This window comes from Hipposideros armiger, unplaced genomic scaffold, assembly GCF_001890085.2.
Source record: "Hipposideros armiger isolate ML-2016 unplaced genomic scaffold, ASM189008v1 scaffold_506, whole genome shotgun sequence".
In the NCBI taxonomy this organism is placed as follows: domain Eukaryota; kingdom Metazoa; phylum Chordata; class Mammalia; order Chiroptera; family Hipposideridae; genus Hipposideros; species Hipposideros armiger.
Window position 1 is genome coordinate 274,890 of NW_017731856.1, and position 22,575 is coordinate 297,464.

Consider the following 22,575-nt stretch of genomic DNA (forward strand, 5'->3'; position numbering starts at 1 on the left):
GCCGACCTTCCCCAGTGAGAGCTTCTGGGAGATTGGTTATCAAGGTCATTGTCGGTCAGCCCCTAACTCGGAGGCAGTTACCTCAGTCTTCATGTGGACTATTTCAGTTTTGGTTCCTTTCCTGCTCTCAGTACCTATAGACCAAGATTATTTAGAGATGTTGATGTCATTTAGTACTTATGATTTGGAACTGCCTTCTGACCATCAGTGGATCATTAAGAAAGCACCTTTCTGATTTCCGAGGATGGATGAGCTTGGGTGAGATATTTCTTGTTACCACCACCTCTGTTCTCCCTAAACTGACGAGCACCATCAGCTCTGTGGATATAGAGGCTTGGGCCTGATCTGAAGGTGATAATGGCTGGTCATCCACTGTCAGCTGCCCTGTGCCTCTAGATGAAGAGTCTCATGTTTGAGGATCTGTACCCACCTCCTGGTTAGCATGGAGTCATGGGCTTGTGTGAGGTGTCTCTGCTATTGAAGTGCTTCTGGAAAAAACAAGCTTTCTGTATCCAGCCATGCCTGTTGGGCCTAACACTGATTTGGGGCCAAGTAGTTCACTGAGCAAACCCTTGGGCTACAGCTCTTCCAGGTCCTGAGAGGTTTTCCGAGGCCCCATTTCTCTGCATCCATAGAAGGCTCCAGACAGGGTGGGTGTTTATCCCAGAGCACTTTCTTAGAGCCTGGGGACCCTGGAGGCTGGTCTGCACTTCCCAGCACTAGGCTTTTCTCAGGGTTATAGACAAGCTTCAATGGCAGTGAAGCTCCATCCATGTTAATGTAGTAAAAGGTGGTGTTCATTGAGTGTTTATTGTGTACCAGGCATTGTGTTGGATGTTTCACATGCATTATCTCTTAGTCTGCACATGAAGCTGGTGAAGTGGAGACTGCTTTTCCCCATTCTGCAGATGAGGAAATTTTGTCATTAGGAAGAGGCAGTGCTGAGGTTTTCAGATCCAAGCCTGATCTTATTCCCAAGCCCATGGCCCTTATTATTATTTGATATCATGTCCCTGAGCTCCATTGCCTCTTCCTCTGGCTCTCATGTCTGTACAGTGACTTCTTCCCAATCCTTTGGGGCCATCACCTGACCCTGCCACCTGCTAGTCAGGTAACTCTGCTAGGCCTTTGCCCCGGTGTGCGGTATTTTCCCTGTTAGTAGAGTGAGGAAGAATGATCCATCTTGTATAACCTGGTGTTGTGAAGAGTAAATGAGATAATATCTCTGAAAGCACATGTTATTTATTGGACATTTTCTTAATGCCAGGCACTGTACTAGAACATTCTACTTCATTACAGCAGTGACATGGACAGACTTGGTCCCTACTCTCCTGAAGTTTGCAGATCTGTGAACATGTCAAGACACTAAAATAATCAGTTACAAACTTATTTAATTATGTGCTGCATGTGTAAACCATGTATAGATGTTAAACTTTCACTTCAAGTTCAGGCCAGGTTCTAGACTTTTTCAGGGCCCTGTTATTGGTAGTGCTCAAACAAAGCCCCTTGCTTTCTTTAGTATTGCCTGGATGCAAAGATTTTTACCTAAATCCTCTTCCATTGTTCCCCATTTCCAGTTTCTGGAAGTCAGAAACCCCAGAGTTCTGCCCCCTATCTATAATAATCCTCTCCCCTTCTCTCATTTTCTGCTGACTTTCACTGTTTGCCTGTCCCCCATTTCTTAGTTCCTTCCTTTAGCCTGCTTTCTGCCTCTCTCTGATTTCTGAGCCCAGTTTAAATTTAACCTTTCTTCAGACCCTAGCTCAGCCTTCACTACTTCAAGTCATATCCCGTTTTTGATAAATGTTTTTTGAAAACACTTATCCTAATTTTACATTTATGTCTGTGTAGATAATCTGTCTGTTTCTCCAACTAAATTGCAAGTCCCTTAAGGGTAGGGGCCACTTCTCTGTATCTCTAGTACCTATCCCAAGAATAAGTCTATTTGCAAATATTGAATTAATATTTGAACTTCTCTGGGACAGTTGGTCCTCTGTCATCTCTAACAATTTGTTTATTCTACCTACATGTCCAGTGGGCCTATTGAAATGACCATATGCAAAATTAAACACATCTCCCCAACTCCGCATTTCCTCCTTTTTCTAATTGTTAGTGTTTCTATTGTCTTCACCCAAACCTTCCTCCTGTTAACCTTGCTTCCTTCCACATACTCACACACGCCCGTCAGGCACCATCTTCTGGGTAGGAAGAGCTATTTAAGGAAAAGATTCCCTGATATCTCTCATTCTATAGCATCACTGCCACTACTTGGTGTCGGCTCTTATTGACTTCCTTGCCTAAGTCACATAATTGGTCTTTTTACCTTTTTTGCCCTGAACTAGTAATCTTTCTAAAACATAGATCTGATCATGTCAGATCTCAAAAGTCTTTGAAAGCTACTGAAGTATTTACTAGTGAAATGATACTGTGTCTTGGATTTATTTTAAAATTATCCAGTAGAGGAGAGAAGTTAAGGAGATTAGGGAGAGTATAGATGCAGCAAGGCTGAGCATGTGCTGGTAATTGTTGAAGCTGGTGGTATGGTTCACAGCGGGCTTAGTATACTGTTTACATTTGTATTTGTTTGAAAACTTCAACAATACTGTTAAAAACTAAACACAGCAAACTTTGGCTGTAGACTATATAGATAGTATCTGAACTGCTTGGCAGACCATACGGTGCTGTCATCCTCCCTTCCCCAGTATCTCATTTGGCCTCTGAGCTCCCTCAACCCTATAGGCTAACTCTACTCTGAAGCCCATGCTGCCTCAGCATTGATCTCCTAAAAGACCCAGTTCTACAAATAAATCCTCCCTGGTCCGCTTATTAGCCTAATTGGGGTCGTCTCTCCTTTTGGCTCCCATATCCCTTTGATGGACTGCCCTTAGTGTCCATCACATTGTTTCTAAGGCCCTCCCCACCCCCCATCACTGAGGATTGCCCAAACCAAGAAGGTCCCCTGTCCTTCACCTCCAATTGTTAGTTCAAATAATATAATATTTATTGCAATGCCTGTTGAGTGTCAGGAACATAATGAATGCTTAAGAGGAAACTGAAGAGTTATTTCAGACCTGTAATGTAGAGAGAGCCCACCACCTGCATTTTGGGCTGACCTTGGCAGTGGATTCCATCCCCTCTCCTCACTCCCAAGACCATCCCAGATGCTGCTTCAGGAATGAAGTCTGTATTGAGATGTGTAGATAAACTGTGCTAGACACATGTAAGATAGCCAAATATTCATTAGCATGTCAAAATAAAACCCTTGGCCCAACTTTTGTCTCTTTTTAATGGTGACTTTAAAGTCACTTAGGAGATCTCACTCCCTCCTTTTTGACCACTCCATAAAACTGGATGGGCGAGTTGTTTTGCCACCCAGGGTTTGTGGGGAGGGCAGCCTCCAGCCAGTCTCTGCCAGAACCAAGCCTAAAGTCCCTACAACTAGGCTCTAGGTGGGCAGAAGAGTAACCCCCTGCACACCCTCTACAATGCATTTCACTTATTTCTGGCCACTTGATGATTCCAAACTCCAATATAACTCTGGAGCCCAGGGCTAAAAGTAGAAAATGTTTCAAAGACTTGAGAAATGAACTGATTTTTGTGGCCTGGAGAAGTGAAGACCAAGGTATGAGTTAATCACTGTTTCCAAACACATGAAATAATTTTACATGGAAGGTGGTGCCAGCTGTTAGCCATTTGAGTGAAAACAAACAAAAAGACTTAGATTGCAGCTGGAGGGATTTTAGGTAGTTAGAAAATTTTCATTAAGTGGTTCTGGGCGGGAACTGGGTTCGCATCCCAGTAGATTGTTGAGTTAGGTCCAGATTGGAGGGCAGTGGGGTGGATTTGAGGAATTTAAGCATCCTGAAAATCAGGCTTCGTGATTAAAAACTAGCAGCTGTGAATGCCCTCCGTGCTCAGAGCTGCAGAACAAGGATTCCCCTCATCCTTCCCACCTTCCCCCAAGTTGAAAGAAATTAACCTCAATTAAAGGAAATCGTGATGGATGGCTACAGAGATAAATATGATCTATCGCACAGGAAAAACTACATTAAAAGAACATTAAAGTTGGGACAGAAAGCACTAAAAGTGAAAAAAATCACAGTTAAGGTTGAAAAGTGATATCGTTTACAGCTCGGCTAATAGGTAGACCTAGCAGGACACATTAAGATATTATGAGGATGCCCAGTTGTGCTAAGAAGTAAGTTTTTTGACTTGACACATTCAGCGTAATATACAGTTTCATTGCCCAGCTTTAATTAAGGCATCGTCCATGAATGATTATAGCCCATGGAAAAAAACCTGTTATTTTTACCAGAAGAGTTTTGGTGTTTGTTTAAATATTAAGTTTTGGAGGGGGCCAGGTGGTGATTCTGTGACTCGGTGCATTTCAGTACCTGAGCATGTTTCAGCTTTTCTAAATTCAAGAATTTCTTTTCAAAGGCACTAGCTTTGACTAAAATGTTAATAGTTTTTATAATGTTGAGCAATACCCTTTTTATTTGCATGGAAAGCAAAATTGAGCTTTTATCCCTTCCTTCCAGGGCTGGATTTTTGCTGCACAAGAATAAAATTTCATATGTGTCTTTTAGGCAAATTGTTATTGCATTGTAGGGGCCATAATCAGAACCAAATCCAACCACCTTTTCAGTTTAGAAAATCACATTGCGATACTAGAAAACCTTTAAATTTTACCTAGTGCGATTTATCTGTTTACTGTGTGTTTTTGTGTGTATATACACGTGTGTTTACTATAGCAGAGACAAAAATCCACCAACTGGGTCTGGAATAACGTGGTTTCAATGTGGAATATAACTAGAATAAATATTTGTATGTGGTAGAATGCACAAAAGCTAATCTTTAGCTTCTTCATTCCTTCTCTGACTCCTAAAAATTGCTATCTTTCCCTAAACCAAGAGCCACGATGAAAGATCTTACCTTCCAAAAATCAGAGTGTATGCCACAGTATGTTTCATATGCTTCCTGAAGAGGATGGATATCTCTCTTCCTCTCTTGTTCTCTCCCTCTCTTTCCATTTTTGGGAGAATTTTTACTTCCTTCATTGACCGTAAGCTTTTTTGTGGAAGAGGGACAGCTGACATTAACCTGTTAATGAGATCACTGAGTATGAGGACCAAGTTGAATTTAGCAATTTAAATACCAAATCTTAAAATTTTATTTTTAAAGCAGAAAGAGAATTTATTTGCTGTTGATAAAAAAAAAATGTAAGTATATGCAGGTAAAAAAAAATCATGCCAGGGCCGGCCGAGTGGCGCGATGGTTAAGAACTGGCTTGGGACGCCAGAGGGCCCCGGTTCGGATCCCACATATGAGGGCCAGTGACACTGCCCTCTACAGCTAAGATGCTGAACAACAGCTCAACCTGGAGCTGGGCTGCTGTGAGTCGCCGGCGATGGCGTAGGCTGCAGCCCCTGTGGCAGTGGGTTGCCATGGGCTACCGTATGTAGCCAGCAGCCAGCGTGAGCGGCCAGCAGCCGCAGTGAGCGGCCATCCAGAAGCCGGCGACTGATCTGCCTCGCCCGGGAAGAGTACAATGATGGTGCCAACTTGGGCCAGTGAAGCAACGTCCTCCACAACTAGACTGAAGAACAAAAGGACAGCAACTTGTCTGTTCCCCTCCCCCAATTCCCCAGCACTGTTCCCATCCCCCCAATTCCCCAATAAAATAAAAAAAATCATGCCAACTTGTATAATTCTACATTAATAAAATAGCAGATGGGTTAGAATGTTATCAATTTTTTAAGGAAGGAACTATGAGCCACAATTATTATATGAGTTTTCTATTTTTGTTATATTAAAAGTGAGTCTTACAAAGGACCAATGATTTTGCCATAAGTGAAATGATTATTAGCCAGTAGAATTTATGGCATATTCACCTGGGTGACATTAATTTGGGTACATGACTAAGATATACTCTTGGTCTCTTGTCACAGATTTTTAGGTTCAGTTTCCTTCCCAAATGAATAAATTTGTGCTTCCAATTAATTTTTTTTAGAAGTTCAGGGCAAAAATTGAGGGAGTATATTTGAAGATAAAAATAAAATTGAGGACTTTTTTTTTTCTGTTGGCTACTTTGATACACCATGCATAGTCTCTGTTTCTTAGTACAGAAAATAAAATCCGTAAGCCTGTTTGGAGCTTTAGATGTAATATAAATGTAATGCATCATTATAAGTATGCAAACATTTTTAAAAATGGTATTGTATGGAAGCAATTACTGGCAGTGAGTGAGCTACACACCCCACGAATGGTTTGGGGCCAAAAATTTGAAGGTTTCTGAACAGAATTACTTTTGTGTGGGTGGGAAAGAGAGCACGGTTAACTTTTATGAGGAACCAATCCCAGCTTTTATTTTAATTCTGATCACATACTTGGTAACCCAAATAAATAAGTAATAAAGAGATTTCATGTTAGGATTAGGTTATTTTTTCCCCTCGGTGTAGTCTTCCAGTGGGGAGTGATTAGCATTTGTTGTAGAAAGGCATGACGTACATAAACATGACCATGACCAAATGTGTGTATAGCGCTGCAGTTTTCAGACTTTGGGCCCTGCAAAGGTTAAAGCTGTTGCCGCCCTTTGTGACAGGATACTTGAGCATTCTTTGGCTGGGCGTGTTGTATTCATCTTCAACAGACTTAACTGTGTGATGTAGGGAGATTAGATTTTATCATTGGGAAGTAACAGGCTCTGCAGTTCTTTCTCCCATTTCTTTCTCCCACTCACCGCTGGTCTGAAGAAGACCCTGGTGATAGGTGTCTCCTTCCTGTTCTCTTTGTACGTTTTATTTATTCAACCACTTCCCATAAAGTCACCCTTATCTCAAAGCAATTTTGCTTTGGAATATTTGGGGAGGTGTGGATCTTAAAAATGGAAGGGAAGAAAATTGCTTTATATGAAAATCAGTTTGTCAACTGACAGATGCTGTGGAGCCTTTTGGACCAAATTGATGTCAAGTTTAAGCAGATCTCTTTTCTCCAGCCAGTGTCACCATAACCCCCAAGTCAGAGAGCCATTTTAGGTTAGACTGCAGGTTGAGCTGAGCAGCCATCTAAGCAGCACAGAGACTAGCAGCCCGTAACTATTTTTGTCAGAACACTGGGTTGATGAGTGAGGCCTGGTCAAGTTACTTAACCTTTCTTCCTTGATTTTCTGTTAAGTAGAATGGAAATGATAATATCTGCCTTTGATCTCATAGGGCTACTGCAATCCATTAAAGTCATTAAAGCACTTTAAGTAAGGTATAAGGCCCTAGATGCAAGGAATCTTCCTTATTGTTATTATTACAGTAAATCCTCACTTAATAGCGTCAATAGGTTCTGTGACTTGAAGCAAAAGGACTATAAGGAAGCCAAGTTTACCATAGGCTGATTGATATAAATCAGAATTAAGTTTGTAAGGCATCTCATCAACATGAGGAAACGACATTATTCAAGGACCTGCTGTACTGTTATTTTATTGCAGTGCCATATACAAAAAGGGGGGGAGGGGCTTTTAAAAATGCTAAATGATTAAATATCAGAATGAGGTCTAGGGACCCAACAGTTGGCATAGGACATTAAGAGGTCAAGTTACCTATCGCCCCACTCGAGACCAGGCTCTGTTCCTCTCAGCCTCTGTTAATGTGAAGCACAAAAAACAAAACAAAACCAAGAATACAACGCTGGAAAAGAAAATTGAGGCCAATGGAAGATTGCCGCGGTCTCTCTCTTATTCTTTTCCTTGGAGCTGCTGTTGCTGTTGAGTTTCTTTAAAGTTTCAACTCTGTTGGTACCTGTCCTGATGCTCAGCTTCGCTTTCTGTGGAATGCATATTCAGGAGTTTTAAAGTGGACTGTGGGCTTTGACTCATCCCCATTTATAACTTTTATTTTCTTTGTGTTTTTGAAATACCATTTCTCTAAGAAAGAGAATAAAGATTGAGGGTAAGAATGGTAAAGACTTTCAAATGTCTTTGGCTATTGCTCAAAGGCATGTTGTACAAGATAATTATGTTTCTTAGATCAGCCCCCTCTGGCATTTTGTCTTGAATACTTCCTCCATCACACCTCATATAATAATCCAGAAGGAAATGCATTTCCCATATGGCCTTGGATGGCACCAGCTTTATGACGGCCATGAGAAAATAGAAGATCAACCCTCACCTCCTGGGGTGAAGAGTTTGCTTCCTGGAACACAGGGTCTTTTGATCTCACAGGTGTTACTTTTCTAAAGTAACCTACCCTGTCCTTTGTCTTAACTTTCCTGCACTTGTTCCTCAAACAGTGTTTTGTAGTTAGATGAAGTGTAAGAGAATTGAGCATCATGGTCTGAAATACAAGACATTGTTGCTCATCTAACTATGGAAGGAAGCATACAGGAACTATTACTACAAGTACTGAAGAATTAAGAAGCCCTAAAATAAATATGGATTCATCAAAACATTCATGCGTTATCTGTTATTTGGTTTTCTAACTTTTCTTCAATGACTAGAATCCTAAATTTACAAATATGTTGCTTTTAAATATGGGTAGAATGATCTGCTTTTTCTAATGCTCCCTGGCCCCCATGGTTTAGGGTCAAACAGTGGGTTTTCTGGTATTGATTTGAGTGGAAAGTCTTAGATGAGATCATCGTTTTGTATTTAAAGTTTCACTGTTTTGGGGGGTGGAGGGAAGAATGTAATTACGTGAAATTGGAATTGTTGTGGAAAATCAGGGACATATGGTTGCTATAGGTATAATATTAGTTTTTCAGAATCCAGAGTAAAAGAAGTGAAATTACCTCTTAAGTTGCAGCTAGCTACCTCCACACCTGAACTATTTTTTCTTCTTTGTCTTTTTTTTTTTTTGAGGAGATGCTGCAGTACCCATTATTATTCTCTCATTTCCCTCCCCCTCCTCAGATTTCATGTCAACAGTTTCATAGTCTTTTAGAGACCAAACAGAATGTAGAGTAATTTGCTATGCCACCTTTTCCCTTTGTGGCTCGAAATTCTTGCTGGGGAGTTCACAAATGAATTAAAAGGACTATTTCAGTGATTTTTATATATTTGCTGAGTGATCAAACTGGATCATCCTTGAAGATGCTCTGGAACTAGTGAGGCTCTGGGAGTAGACGGCAGCATGGAGTGGGTGCCTGTGTGGTTATCAGGGATCCGCCGGTATTTCGTACTTCTACGGGTGGTAGCCAGGGTTGGATTTATCATGGGATCCTTTCTCAACGCTTCTCCCAGCAAGTGGGGCCTAAGGACCTTATAGCCATTTTGTCCTAATTCTTGCTCCCCTCTCCTCCCCAGTTAAATCCTAAGGAATAAGATTTTGTCTGGTAGGGTTGAACTTTGGAAGAACACAAACTATTATAATATCCAAAATTTTTCCCCTATTGAGAATGCATGCTTTAGAATCCAAACTGGGATGTACAATTTCTTTCAGCTTTATTAGAATATAATTTATTAGGATATAAAATATACACATAACGTATAAATTTAAGGTATACAACATGATGATTTGATATATGTACATACTGAGAAGTAAATACCACAGTAAGGTTAATTAATACCTCCATCACCTCACATAATTACCTTTGTGTGTGTATGTGTGTGTGTGTGTGTGTGTGTGTGTGTGTGTGTAGAATATACAAATTATTCAACAACTTGGCTATTTATATTCCAGACAATAGTGAATATATTTTCTGAGACCCAGTAGTGAGTACAACTTTGGCACTTTGGTAGTTACCAGTCACGTTGAGGAGGTTATATTGAATTTGCCTTTTCCATCTTAGTTGTGATATAAAAAAAGAGCTCTTAGATAGGCTTTGTTAGGACATTGTCCTGTCCTGCCTTCACCCATGGAAGCAGAATTACAAATCTTTCTTGTTCTGAATGGAATGCATGCTCATTGCAAATAAAATTCAGATTATACTTAGCTCATGAGAGTTTCTGTCTCCAAAAATTGAGTTATTCTGTGATATTTACATATTTCTAGCTTCAGGTTTAATTATAGAATGCTTTCACAGGTTTAAAATATGTAACACTAAAACTAAATTATGTGTACATGGCATAGTTAAGAATGATTGTTCTCTTGATGATTTGGTTTTAAGCTGTGTTTAGTAGTCCCTTTTTCTTGCTATGTATTGTGAAGGACACTAACACTGATTCATATTGATAGTGATAATTCCTTTTTGGTTTGAAACTTCACATTCAAACAAAATAAGGTGTCACAGAAGAAAAAAATAGGAAAACTCTATTTGATGGTTTTTCTGACCCTGAAGTGTTAAAAATAACTATACTTTAACATTAAAGTTCTTTCTAACATCTGTACAGAAAGCATATTGCCCCTGAATAAAACAAGCTACAGGTGTGGTCCTAGACTTCTTTTCTCTGGAAAAAAACAAACAAAACCTTTTCCTAACAAAGTACAAAATAATAAAATTACTGAATAAGTCTCAATTCCATCTTCCTTATTATTGAAAATCACATCTTCCTTATTATTGAAGTGTGAGATTACAGCCAGCTGTTGCGGGGGTAACCTGTAATCCATTTCTCTAGATTGCTTTTTGGTGTGAACTGAAAACTATTACCATGAAGTTAAGTTTATAACCCCCTTTCGCTAATTGAGTTTTCTGGAGTTTATCACTGGTAAAATCAGAACGAACTCCCTCAGGAATCTATGTTTATACCAAAAACATACATTTTGACACTGGAATACTTTTCCTCTACCCATTCAAAGATAAGTCATCTAAAAGATAAGTTAAATAGTAATTTAAAAAAAAAGGTTTATTTAATTGTTACATCTGTTGAGTGTAAGTAAAACCAGTAGATTCTTCCAGTACTTTGATTATGACAAGAAGATTGATTGATATATTGTGCCTTATCTACATATTAAATTAGCAGATTTCACATACTGGGGAATTAGAAATGCCATTAAGGCTTATGTGGGAATAACAACCCCCCAAATGTTTATATATTTTGTGCATAATGATAAAATAATGCCCCGCCTCCCCAAATTATGTCCAACTCATAAGAACGTGTGTTACCTTGCAGAGTAAAAGAGACTCTGCAGTGTGATTACAGTTAAAGGCCTGGAGATGGGCAGAGCAGTCTGGATTGTCCAGGTGGACCCCATTTAAGCACATGACTCGAAAAGAACTTTTCCCAGCTGAGGTCGGGCAGAGACGTTACTGTGGAGTACGGGTCAGAGAGAGCAAACATTGCTGGCGTTCAGGAGCAAGGGGGTCTCCCTGAGCCACTGAATGGAGGCAGCCGATCTAGATTCCCCTAGAGCTTCCTGGAAGGAGTGCAACCCTACCAGGACCTTGATTCTAGCCCGTTGAGACCTGTTTTGGACTTCTGACCAACAGAACTGTAAGAGAATGATATTTTGTTATTTTAAGTCACTAATGTAGGGGTAATTTATTAAGGCCGCCATAGAAAACTACTACTCCTTGCTTTGTGTTTGTAATTTGTTGAATAAAAGCATTACGGAAATATAAAAACTATGAAGGAACAAAAACTATTTTGTAATATGTAAAATGCTTAGTAATTCAAAAGACTTCCTTATGGATGGATTGGTACAATTTGTTTTGCTCTTAACAGAATGAATTGAGTTTGGCTTTGCAACTGTGATTTCTTTTTTTTTTTTTTAACTAGTGATACCATTGTACCAGGAACATATAGTAGGCATTCAGTAACTGTTGAAAAAAATGAGTAAAGTTACATGGTCAAAATTTGCATTGGTTGTTAATAATGGAGTTTTGAGAAAGGGACGTGAAGAAAACTAAGAATATGGCTGCTTGTGTCAGGTCTGAAGAAGCATCTCCACATTTTTTATAAATGTATCTCATTTCTGTCTGTCATGTTTGGCAATTCCCAATGAATTGCTCAAGGGCTTATTAAGACTCAAACCCCAGGGTGTAACTGAGCTTATTTCTGTCTTGATAAGCTGGGCACTAGTAGTAGCCAAAAAGCAGTGGTAATGGGTAGTCTTAATCTTTCAGATAATGATTCCCTATTTAATTAGCTGCAAAATGACAAGCTTTAAGATGTTATACCATATAGCAGGAGACTTAAAATAATCATACATACATAATAAAACAGGTAAACCTATGTACTTTTAAATCACTTTTAAGTTGCTTCTCTACTTTCACTGGCTAGTAAGTTGGAACTTTCAATCAGAAGTATATTGAACCTGTACTAGGCACTGAGGATACAGGTGCAAAGAGCTTTGCCATCATAGTGCTTATTAATTCACAGGGAAGACAAAAATTAATTACAAGAAATTAAATAGTTACAAGTGCAGAGAGAAAGTATGGAGTGCTGTAGGAGTAGGTAATATCCTCCCCTAGTCCAGGTAAAGAAATCATCCCTGAAGACATCTCTAAAGGTTCAGGAAAGGAGAAAGGGCAAGGATTAAAAGCAATGAGAGAATGGCTGGAGCACAGAGAAAATCGGGGATCATCATGAGAGTGTCAAAAGATAAAGCTGGTTAAATGGATAGAGGTCAAACCTTAGAGGGTCCTCTTAAAGGATGTTGGAAAAATCATCTGTAATTTGGAGAATTGCTTGGATGGGAGAAAATGCGAATGCAAGGGAAGCTGAGGTCGGAGGTTTTTTTCAACTGTAAAAAGATGGTAGCCTGTACTAGGGTGGTAGCTATGGGGATGGAGAGTAGATGGATCCAGAGATAATTTGGGAGGTAAACTAGAAGGTATTTGGAGATGGCATATGGGTTGTCAGAGGGGCAGGGAGGGGTTATTGGAGAAATAAAGCCCTACCAACAAAAGATACCTTATTCCACACAGAAGACAGAAAGAACACAAGTTATGATTGAGTAGGCATTAACATATTTGCGTGCATGCAAGATAACATGAAAGTGACTACAAAGTTGGGACAAAATCTCAGTTTGTACATCAAAGCAGAAGAAAGTACATTAAGGTCTCATCTCCTTGGGAGACAAAGGGCTGGTCCTTGTGACATCTCATGAGAGACACTTGAGCTAATCCTAAAGGTTTGTTTTTACACATTGAGGTGATTTGGCACGTGACCTTGGAGATTTCTCTACACTGTGAAAACTGGAGAGAGGGGTTAATCACTAGAGAAAGTTATCTCTGTTCTGAAGGTTAGAGTAAGGACTGAGATTCACTGTAGCTCCAAGAAACACTCTTAAGAAAAGAGGGAAAGGATAACATGGTCTTTCACCCTTCATGGCCAGTGGTGCCACTTACTGAAGTGGGAAATTTTGGAGGAGGAGCAAATTTGTGGTGATGCCCACTTTGAAGTCCCTATTAGACATTCCCTTGGAGATGAGAGGTAAGTAGTTGAACGCATTTGTAGTGTAGAGGAGTGATCTAGGCCGAAGATAGGGATTTGGTGGCCATCAGAGGTCAGTTGGTAACTCAAGCCTGGAAGTAGATTAGGTTGCCTAGAGAGATGGAAGGTGGGGTGAGGGAGAAAAGAGGAAAGCATGTCTTTAGTTGCCTAATCAAGGAGATAACATGTTAAGTAGATCACCCCGAAATGTTAGTACTGAATACATAATCATAGCAGTGATCAACATTTTCATTTTTTAAATTATTTTCCCTAGGTAATGTAGCTGAAAATTTAGGTCACATACTCTTGTCATCTAGACTACCGCTCTTTGTACATTGCCCGTTCTCTTCAGTCCCCAGGTCTCCTCTTGACTCCTTCCTGTACCAATGCATGTTCTCCATCCTCTCCTTTTAGGCCAGTGTGTCCTCTCAGGATGTCTTGGTCTCTCATTTTGAACTTTCATTCTTTTGGAAATATTTTCATTTGTTTCCACGTGTAATTTGTAGTTATTTATTCCCATTCATACAGCTAGATATCTTTGTACTGATTATTTGAAATAAATTGAATGTGCCACGTTTTGAGGCCATAGCATAGATGCTCTGCCCTCCTATGAGGGTGGGCATGATGCAGATAATGGCTTTGTGTGGATGGAAGTGGAGGTTAAGGGAGAACTATCTTGTTGGGAAAAAATAAATGTATGACTGTTGGGCCCAAGTGCTTCTTGGGTAGATGACATTTAATGATTTCAGTGAAGTAATTACTGCACATTGAAAAAGGGATGGCTTTTTGTACATATAGATTAAGGCAAATTGGAAAATGAAATACAGGGGAAATGCCCTCCCATTCATATTTGCAAAAAGATTTTGATCTAGACTAAAGTAGAGACCATCTTTGCTCTTCATGTTATTGGGCAGCTCAGTTTGTAAATTTGTTGAGTTGGGGGCAACTTTCCCGACTCGTGTATTGGTAAATCCTGCACTTGTTGGAAAAGGTTTCTTATTCAGAGACACTTGTGTCACCTGGGGCTTGGCAAATAGAAAAACAAGTGGAGATGGCATTTAGGGACATGATTTTATGAAGAGGTAGTGACTGGAAACTGAAAAATAAACAAGAGTGGGCAGCGATGACTTGGACAAAGATTTTACCAACTAACAGTGTGAAATATTCAGCAGACTAACTGTTTTAATGGATTTATCTTAGACAGTTTTTCTGTTGTGACAGTGTTGGTTAATAATTGACCCTTCCGGAGAGGCAGAAGAAGCAATCACACTCTATAAACTGGCACTTGGGGGCCTGTCCCTTTGCTGTAGCTCATCTGGGCTGGAGCCATGTGCTCATGGTTGTGACACAAGTACCAAGTGTCTTCACTTTGACAAATGGAGGCTTGGGAGAACTAAATAAGGCAGGGATGTTTGGAGTGATTCACTTGAAGTGATATCTAAAGGAATGGATTGCTATAACTCTCCATCTGTTCCACATCAAAAAGAATATAAGATATATATATATATATATATATATATATATATATATATACACACACACACACACACACATACACACACATATTAAAGTTTATTTTGAAATAGGGTGGAGTTATGTATGGAAGAGAGGGTGGTAGTTGGGAAAATAGGTGATTTTTAAAGGAATATTTATGAAACTTCAGTGAAGGGGGAAACTGGGCTTGCTGATGGATACCTGGGAAGTGTTTTTATTGTTGAGCAAAATATTGGATGCAGCTGTACACATAAGACTCACCCTTTGGCAGTGCGAATGTTAATGTCAAAAACCTGAGTCCATTACCCCTTGCCATACAATTTGTTTTAATGCAATAGGGAACACCACTCCACTGCAGATTTAAATACTATTTATGTGAATTTTATTTCCCTGTTTAGTCACTGAATCATACTGTAGTGTTGGCATGGTAAGTTTTGTAATTTGTTTTCCTGTGTGAAGAGTGCTTTTCTTCTACCGAATGTTCACTTCTGTATACTTTTTTTAGTTAGGCATTATGTCATTACAAAGATTTAGAGTTATTTAATAATGATTTATTGTAGTAATTTATTCTGCCAGCTGTGGCATATTTTCAGTGGAATTTGTAAATCAAATTTATACAGAAATTTACCAGGACATGCATTTCAGGATTTAATAAAACATACTCTGAAATCTTTTTGAAGTGAGTAGTTTTATGCTAACACATTTGGGATTAAGCTTTACTTTAACAACCTTTGTTAATGTTCAAACTCTGCTGTGTCTGTCCCACGACCAGGGAACGAGGAGCCTTGAGATCTGTTAACATAAAATACACAGTTTCAGGTCACCCACTTTACTTCCAGACCATTAGTGTCATGTTATATTTGACCTGGGATGTTCAAATGATATTAAGGGATGCGGAAACATCCTGACATTAAGCTTTTGTGTAGTTCCATACGTTTTAATCATTATGAAAATGTGCACCCAGAGTCCTAACAGAGAGTGGCCCTAGTCGGTTATGCTCGTTTCGAAGCCGTAAGTGTCAGTTTTTCTCCCCCGTCTGCAGAGCTCACTGGCCACTAACCATGTGGAATACATTTAGCTTTGGTGGAGTTGCCAGCTCGCGCTCCTCCTGCAGTTTTCTTTGTTATGGTACGAATACGGCAAGTTATTAGATTTTTCTTTTTCTTTCTCTTTTTAAAAAAGATCATTGCTATTTGGTTGTTTACTTGATGGTATGTATTTGTTTAGAAGAGGAGAGAATCTAGAAAAGAAGGAAAGTGCATAGATTCCTTCCTTTATTACTTTAATTTTTTCTTAATCTGGCCATTTGAGAGGCTGTTTTTGAAATGCATGATTGCCAAGTAATTTGGGAAAATGACTTGTTTCTAAGATTGCATGAAAATTTTAGTTCTAAGGTAAAACTAATTCGCAGCTTCCGTCAGCTGGTTATTTTGTCTGGAGCAGCATGAACTATCTCATTTGACTTACTACTGCCCCCCAAACACACTGACCTCATTGATCAGTTGTGCTAATATTGTGAAAGACCCAGTCTTCATGTGTCTTTGAAGCTGAACTTCCAGGTGACACTTAATTGTATTGAAAGCAGTAGACTTGGCCCTATCGAAGATGGAAGCGCAAACATTTGAAAACACAGCAGCCTCTGATTTTTTCGTAGTAGTTTGTATTTGCTTATCATGTTTAGGCACCAGTTAAACAGCATGTAACAAAGCACAAAGAGCCAGAACCACTTGCCATCTGAAATGTAATTCTTCCCCACTGTTTTTTTTTTGTTGTTTTTTTTGCCACAAAATGTGACAAGGTGGACTTTGTCATCTCATGTCTTATTTCGTAAAGGTGTAATTTTAAAACAGTTCTTGAACTTTTGTCTTCAGATAGGCATTCAAGTCACAGTACATTAAAACTGGATCTTTTAATGATCTCATTCGAATGGAAATAATTTTAAAATAAGCTCATTAAAAATATATACATAGTATTATGCTCATGAGTTCATCTTTGTTGTTAATATTTCTAGAAAAATTGTTAAATTTTTTTATGTTATTGTGAGCTAGCTGGACACATGACTCCACAGTATTTTATATTATTTTTATTTTGAGAAAAATAGGTCTTCAGTGCAAAGGAAACAGAGATAGAGAGATTTCTTGAAAGGGAACAGAGATGGACTTTTCTTGAGAGATTTCATTGCTGATCTCTTAGATGTGGTGCCAAGATTTCCTTGAAGGCGTTTAGCACTTGTATGCTGAAGAGATCATAGCGAAAGACTAAGCTCTTTATTTTACATTTTTTCATCCAGTACTCCAGTGCTAACAATATACTAGGTATCTTTACCACTTTAAATGCAAAAGGAAAGACTATTTCATAAGTAAGTTCACAGTTCTGGGTTTCATTTTGACCTTAGCAATGGCTTAAGTTTTTTCTTTTGGGCTTACCTGAAAATCTTTCTAAATTACACCAACTTGGAACTTTCAAAAAAAGCTATAGTTCAGGAATGACAAATATGTTTCATCTTGTGGGTGAATTTTGACTGACTGGTGGTGAATGCTTTGAGAGGCTGAGGTGAGTCATGAGGGAAAGGAAAAAAAGAAAAAAAAGCTCTGTGCTCCATTAGCAATGCCTGCCATAGCTGCTGAGGGGAATGTGGATGGAATCATGACCCGAATTTCTCCCCCTGTCATAGGAACTCATGAATGTTACTGCAGTCCTTCATTTATTCATTATGTGTTCATACATTCAACAAATTTTCTTAAACACTCCTGAATACAAGGCAGCCTGCCAAACATGGTAAGAATATAGAGGTGAACAGACATGAATTTTCTTTCAAGCTTTGATAGGCAGGAGGCTTCACTAACTGTTGAGTAACAAAAATGTGAAATATGGTAGGCAGCAGTTTTAGAAGACTCTTATGGCTCAATTCAGAGATACTGAGTTCTGAGCAAGTTCTAAGCAAGAAGGTTATTTGCAGAAATCGGGCAGATCGGGGAGTTTGTTTGAGATAACTTGTATTTGCTGATTGTGTATGCCAGGCATTTGGAGGGATGCCCACTTCCATCTGACATGGATAGATGATTGCCTCGTCAAATGTATAGCCTGTGTATAACATTTCTGCAAGCAAGTAGAAGGAAAATGATATGACCAGCCTAGAGGTGAGTGGTGAAGCTATATGCTGTTGGATGAGATGCCAGTCAGGAATATAATGTAGAGAATCAAGGCTAGAGCATAATTTCAGTATTTAGACATTTATGTACTTCAGAGAATATATTTTTAGGTAGAAATATTTTAATTCTGTTATATAGATAGATACCATATATGTATAAAATATCAAATTATATCTTATGCATACAATTAAGTGTTAGTTTTAGGATGTCCCTCCTCCACCATTTTTCTAACTGGAAATCTTCAAATTTTTTACTCTTTTTTTTTTTCCTCTGAAAGCTAAAATTCACTTAAGCATTGGTTCTTGTAGATCCTTTAAAAAACAAAACGTAGCAACTCTAAATTGTTTCTTCATTTCTCATCACCTAGTTTAGGTCCTCATGTTCTGTGATGGGCAGTCCATTTTCTATTAGTGTCTATTATAATGTCAACTGTTTAGATGCTTGTGTTATGGACAGACACAAAACCAACAAACTTCCTTGCTCTTGGAGCTGACATTGTTGAGGAATGTTTGAGTATAATACAAGTCCCCTGATTGAATACTTCTGCCTAAGATCACTCACTTTTCTGATGCATCTTACATACAGTTCCTCAGACAAAACATAGATTCCATTATTTAACTTACCTGTTCAGGAACTTAAAGTCCAAATTTCAAGGCCTCCACAGTTGGCCTGTATATTCTCTTTCTAATCTAATCTTTTACTAACATCCTTCAGCTACCTAAAGAATAGTGCTTTCTTTTCTTTTCTTTTTTTTTTTTTTAAAGATTTTATTGGGGGATTGGGGAAGGCAACAGTGTTGGAAAACTGAGGAAGGGAACATTGTGTTTTTCCAGGACCCATCAGCTCCAAGTCAAGTTGTTGTCCTTCAGTCTTAGTTGTGGAGGGTGCAAGCTCAGCTCCAAGTCCAGTCCCCTCTTTCAATCTAGTTGCGGGGGTGGGGCGCAGCCCACCATCCCATGTGGGAATCGAATCGGCAACTTTGTTGTTAAGAGCACATGCTCTAACCAACTGAGCCATCTGGCTGCCCAAACAGTGCTTTCTTACACTTATTTTTATTCACACCCCTCTACCATTTGGCATGTTTTCTTTGTCTTTTGATATTATCCTTACCCCCAAGAAACTCTCAGCTGATGTCCCTCGTGTGACCAAATCACTTATGCTCCTGGAAGCATTGTAGCTAATAACAGAAGTACTGACTTTTGGCACTTTTACTTTAGTAAAAGAGTGTAGCTATTTATACCTTTTATTTAACCAAGGGTGTTTATGTATAATCTCTTCAACTACATTGTAAATCAGGTGAAAGTAGAGGATCTTGTCATAAATATTAACATCTTGCAAATATGAGCACAGTTGAGAAGCAGGAAAAATGGGGCTTTTGAAGCATCATCCTGAAGAGATGCAACAAAGCATCCAAGCTTAGATTTGGAACTTCTAAGATAGTCATTGCCCCATATTTTTATTAGAACCCGAAAACTCTAATTGTTTTGTTTTGTTAATTGCTATATACGTAAATATTGTAAGAAGTGAGAAAAGAGAACAAAAGCATATATAGAGAAAACAGATTTCCCATCCATCCTGAGAAGTAACTTCTGTTTACCAGATTCTTAAGAGTATTTCCAGAAATATCTTAGTCCACATATAGACGTATTTATTACCACCTTCCCAGATTTTTCTAATCTTTTTGTACACAAATGGTAGTACACCTTATTTACTGTTCAGTATCTTATTCATAATTTATGTGGAGCTGTTCCTTATCAGTACAACTTTATTTTACTCTTCTTAATAATGCTTAAAATTCTTTAGGAAAGGCACATAGGAAAATAGAACAGCAAGTTCTAGAAGTGTGAAGAAGGTAGATATTAAAAATACAAGAAGTAGTTATAACTACAAAAGTATAAAATGGTGGCTATTTTAAATTTTAAAAAAGATTATGCCCAGAGATTATTTTTATCCCTCCAGGAGTAATCAGAGCTCCCCACTGCCACTCCAAGCCCTTAGAAGTCCTAAAGGTGTTACTACATATTAATTGGGTGTTCAAATTTAAAATTTTTAATTCTCAAGAAAGAGATTTTTTTGTTTAAAACAGGATGAATATGCAACATCTTTTAAAAAAAAATTATTGTCTAAAATGGTAGGAACCTGGAGAGCAAAGATGAAGGATATTAGGATGAGCACATATTTTGAAATCGGACCAAGTTGGTCTTGAAATCCCCACTTCGACACTTAATATTAGATTTTGTCCAAGTGACATAACTTTTTTAGCTTCGATTTCCTTATTGGTAAAAGGAGAATAATAATACCTATCTCATAGGACCTGTGAAGAGCAAATGAAAACATATTTTATGCTTTCAAACAGTACCTGGCACACAACAGGTGCTTAGTAAACATAAAATAATATACCCCAGACTCTTGGCCTATCCAAAATGATTAATTTCCTAAGAGCTCTGGATGCTGAGAGGTAACTCTATCTTTTCTAAAACTTACAATGCCTTGTCTATACTAAGCACTCCAAACTTATGCATTGATTTAGTTTGCTCTGTAACTCTTAAGAGTCTAGTTTGGTTTTCTTCAGACTCTTCAACAAAATTCTCTAGTCTCTAGAAAGAAGTTCAAAGACACATACATGACCACATGTACCAGGTGAAGATGCTGAACTTAGCCAGATGTCAGAATCTCCACTTGTGATGTGCTTTTAACCACTGATTAGTGGGGTAGGGTAGCTCTGATTTGTAGCATCTGCTGATTGCTCTGGTGTAAACATTGCCATCATGGCCGATTTCTAGTTACCAATGTTAACTGGCTTATTAAGTTTCTGAAAGCTTAGTCGGTTCTTATAGGTCAGTGGAATGGCTCTCGTACACTACTGGACTTTCAACCCTCTGGACCTCTGCACTCAGCTGTGCTGTAAAACCAATTTGGGAAACCCAGGTCTCAAACAACGGTTGAGGCTCTGCCACCAACTCATTTTTTTTTCCTTTGCCTCAGTTTCCCAGTTTCCCTATTTGTATAGAAAAGCAACAGGAGTAGATCAATTTTCTAAACTTTTGTAGTACAGTCTTACAGTTCTGCATGGGTGTCTCCGGCTTTGGAGGCCAAGGGGCCCAGGCTTTGTGCTTCTTGTCCTGTAAGTTCAGTATGGATTTCTTATTTTTATTTATCTATTTATTTTTAATTGGGGAACAGTGTGTTTTTTCCAGTACCCATCATTTTTACAAAAATTTCTCCACTGGTTAAAAACAAATGCATTTAAGAACCACTGTTGCTGAGATAGTTGTCGCAAAGCCCATGTCTGTAATTGTAACAGAGGCCTTGATATCGTGACAGGTAATGGGGTTTACACTCACTGTTTATGTCTCTATTACTAACTCATAGGGCTTAGGAAAATGCATAAGGGAGCATAGTGCTTTTCAGCCTTCTTTTTGTCAGAGGCAGACGTAATAGAAAACATTTTTGGTACTTGACGTTTTATTTAAATATGACTTTTCACTGATGTGTGAATGAATTCTCCATCTAGCTATGCCAGGTTAATGAGGAGTGACTTATAGCCAGGGGCTACAGACTCAAATGCCTATAGTGGCCAGGCAAGTCATGGGCTTGAGGAAAACAGACGGAGGATTGGAGAAGAGTGTGCCCATCTGCGCGTGCAAGCTACAAGCAGTAGCTTCTGTTCCACTGCCTCGGATTATTGTCAGGAAGACCCACAGACTTCTGTTGCCATAGCTTTAGTTCTCTGACACTCCACCCTTTGCCTCTCCCCACCCTGTCCCCAGCAGCTGGAAATCCAGTTTAATTTAGAATTTCTTTCTGTCTGTCTGTCTTTCTTTTTTTACATGTTGACCATGAATTAAACACACATGCACACTCATACACATTCACTTATGGAACTAAGCAAAACACATTTGGCCTGAGGGCCGAACTTGGCCTGTGGGCTTCTAGTTTGCAATCTCTTTTTACACACATACACATATGCAGCCACTAATATTTATTGAGTGCTTCTGTGCTAGCCACTCAGCTAAACCTTTTCTGTTAATCAACATATTTAATCTTCACAACAATTTGGTGAACTAGTAGCATTTCCTTTTTAGAGAGAAGGAATTTGGGCACAGGAGAGGCTAAGGAACTAGCTGAGGTCACATAATTAGTGAAAGCTTCCCCAGGTATTCAAACCTGAGGAATCGACTTCAGAACATTGGTGCTTAACCACTGGGCACAACTGACTCCTGCATGTTGGTATAAGCACACACACAAAATAAATAACTGAACCTAAAGGGTGGGTTGAGATTTTTTGTCTAATATTAGCTCATTTGTGTACAGCGATACCGTTTGTGCATATGTGTGCTTGATGTGATAAAACCCTGAAATACTATCTCCTTTCACACTTTATAAGATTTTTCTGATAAAGCTCAGTAAGGCTGATGTTAAAATTTCACTGGGAGTTTATATTTCCCTTTGTCACAAACTAGACATCCTTAGCTGTGGGGCCAACATTGTATTGTCTTTGTTTAAGGGCAAAAGTTCCCTCTCCTCTCGTTGCCATATTTAAACCCCACCCATGGAAATGCTCCAAGTTCTGAGTGATGATCGCTTCCTCTGGGCAAGGGTATGAAGAATAAAAGTAAATCTAGC

General features: G+C 38.9%; 1 protein-coding gene across 1 annotated transcript in view; it reads left to right on the top strand.

Annotated features, from left to right (window-relative positions):
- Positions 1-22,575, top strand: part of BNC2 (basonuclin zinc finger protein 2) — a 410,108-nt gene that overhangs the window by 91,307 nt on the left and 296,226 nt on the right. The gene's annotated exons all lie outside the window — the stretch shown is intronic.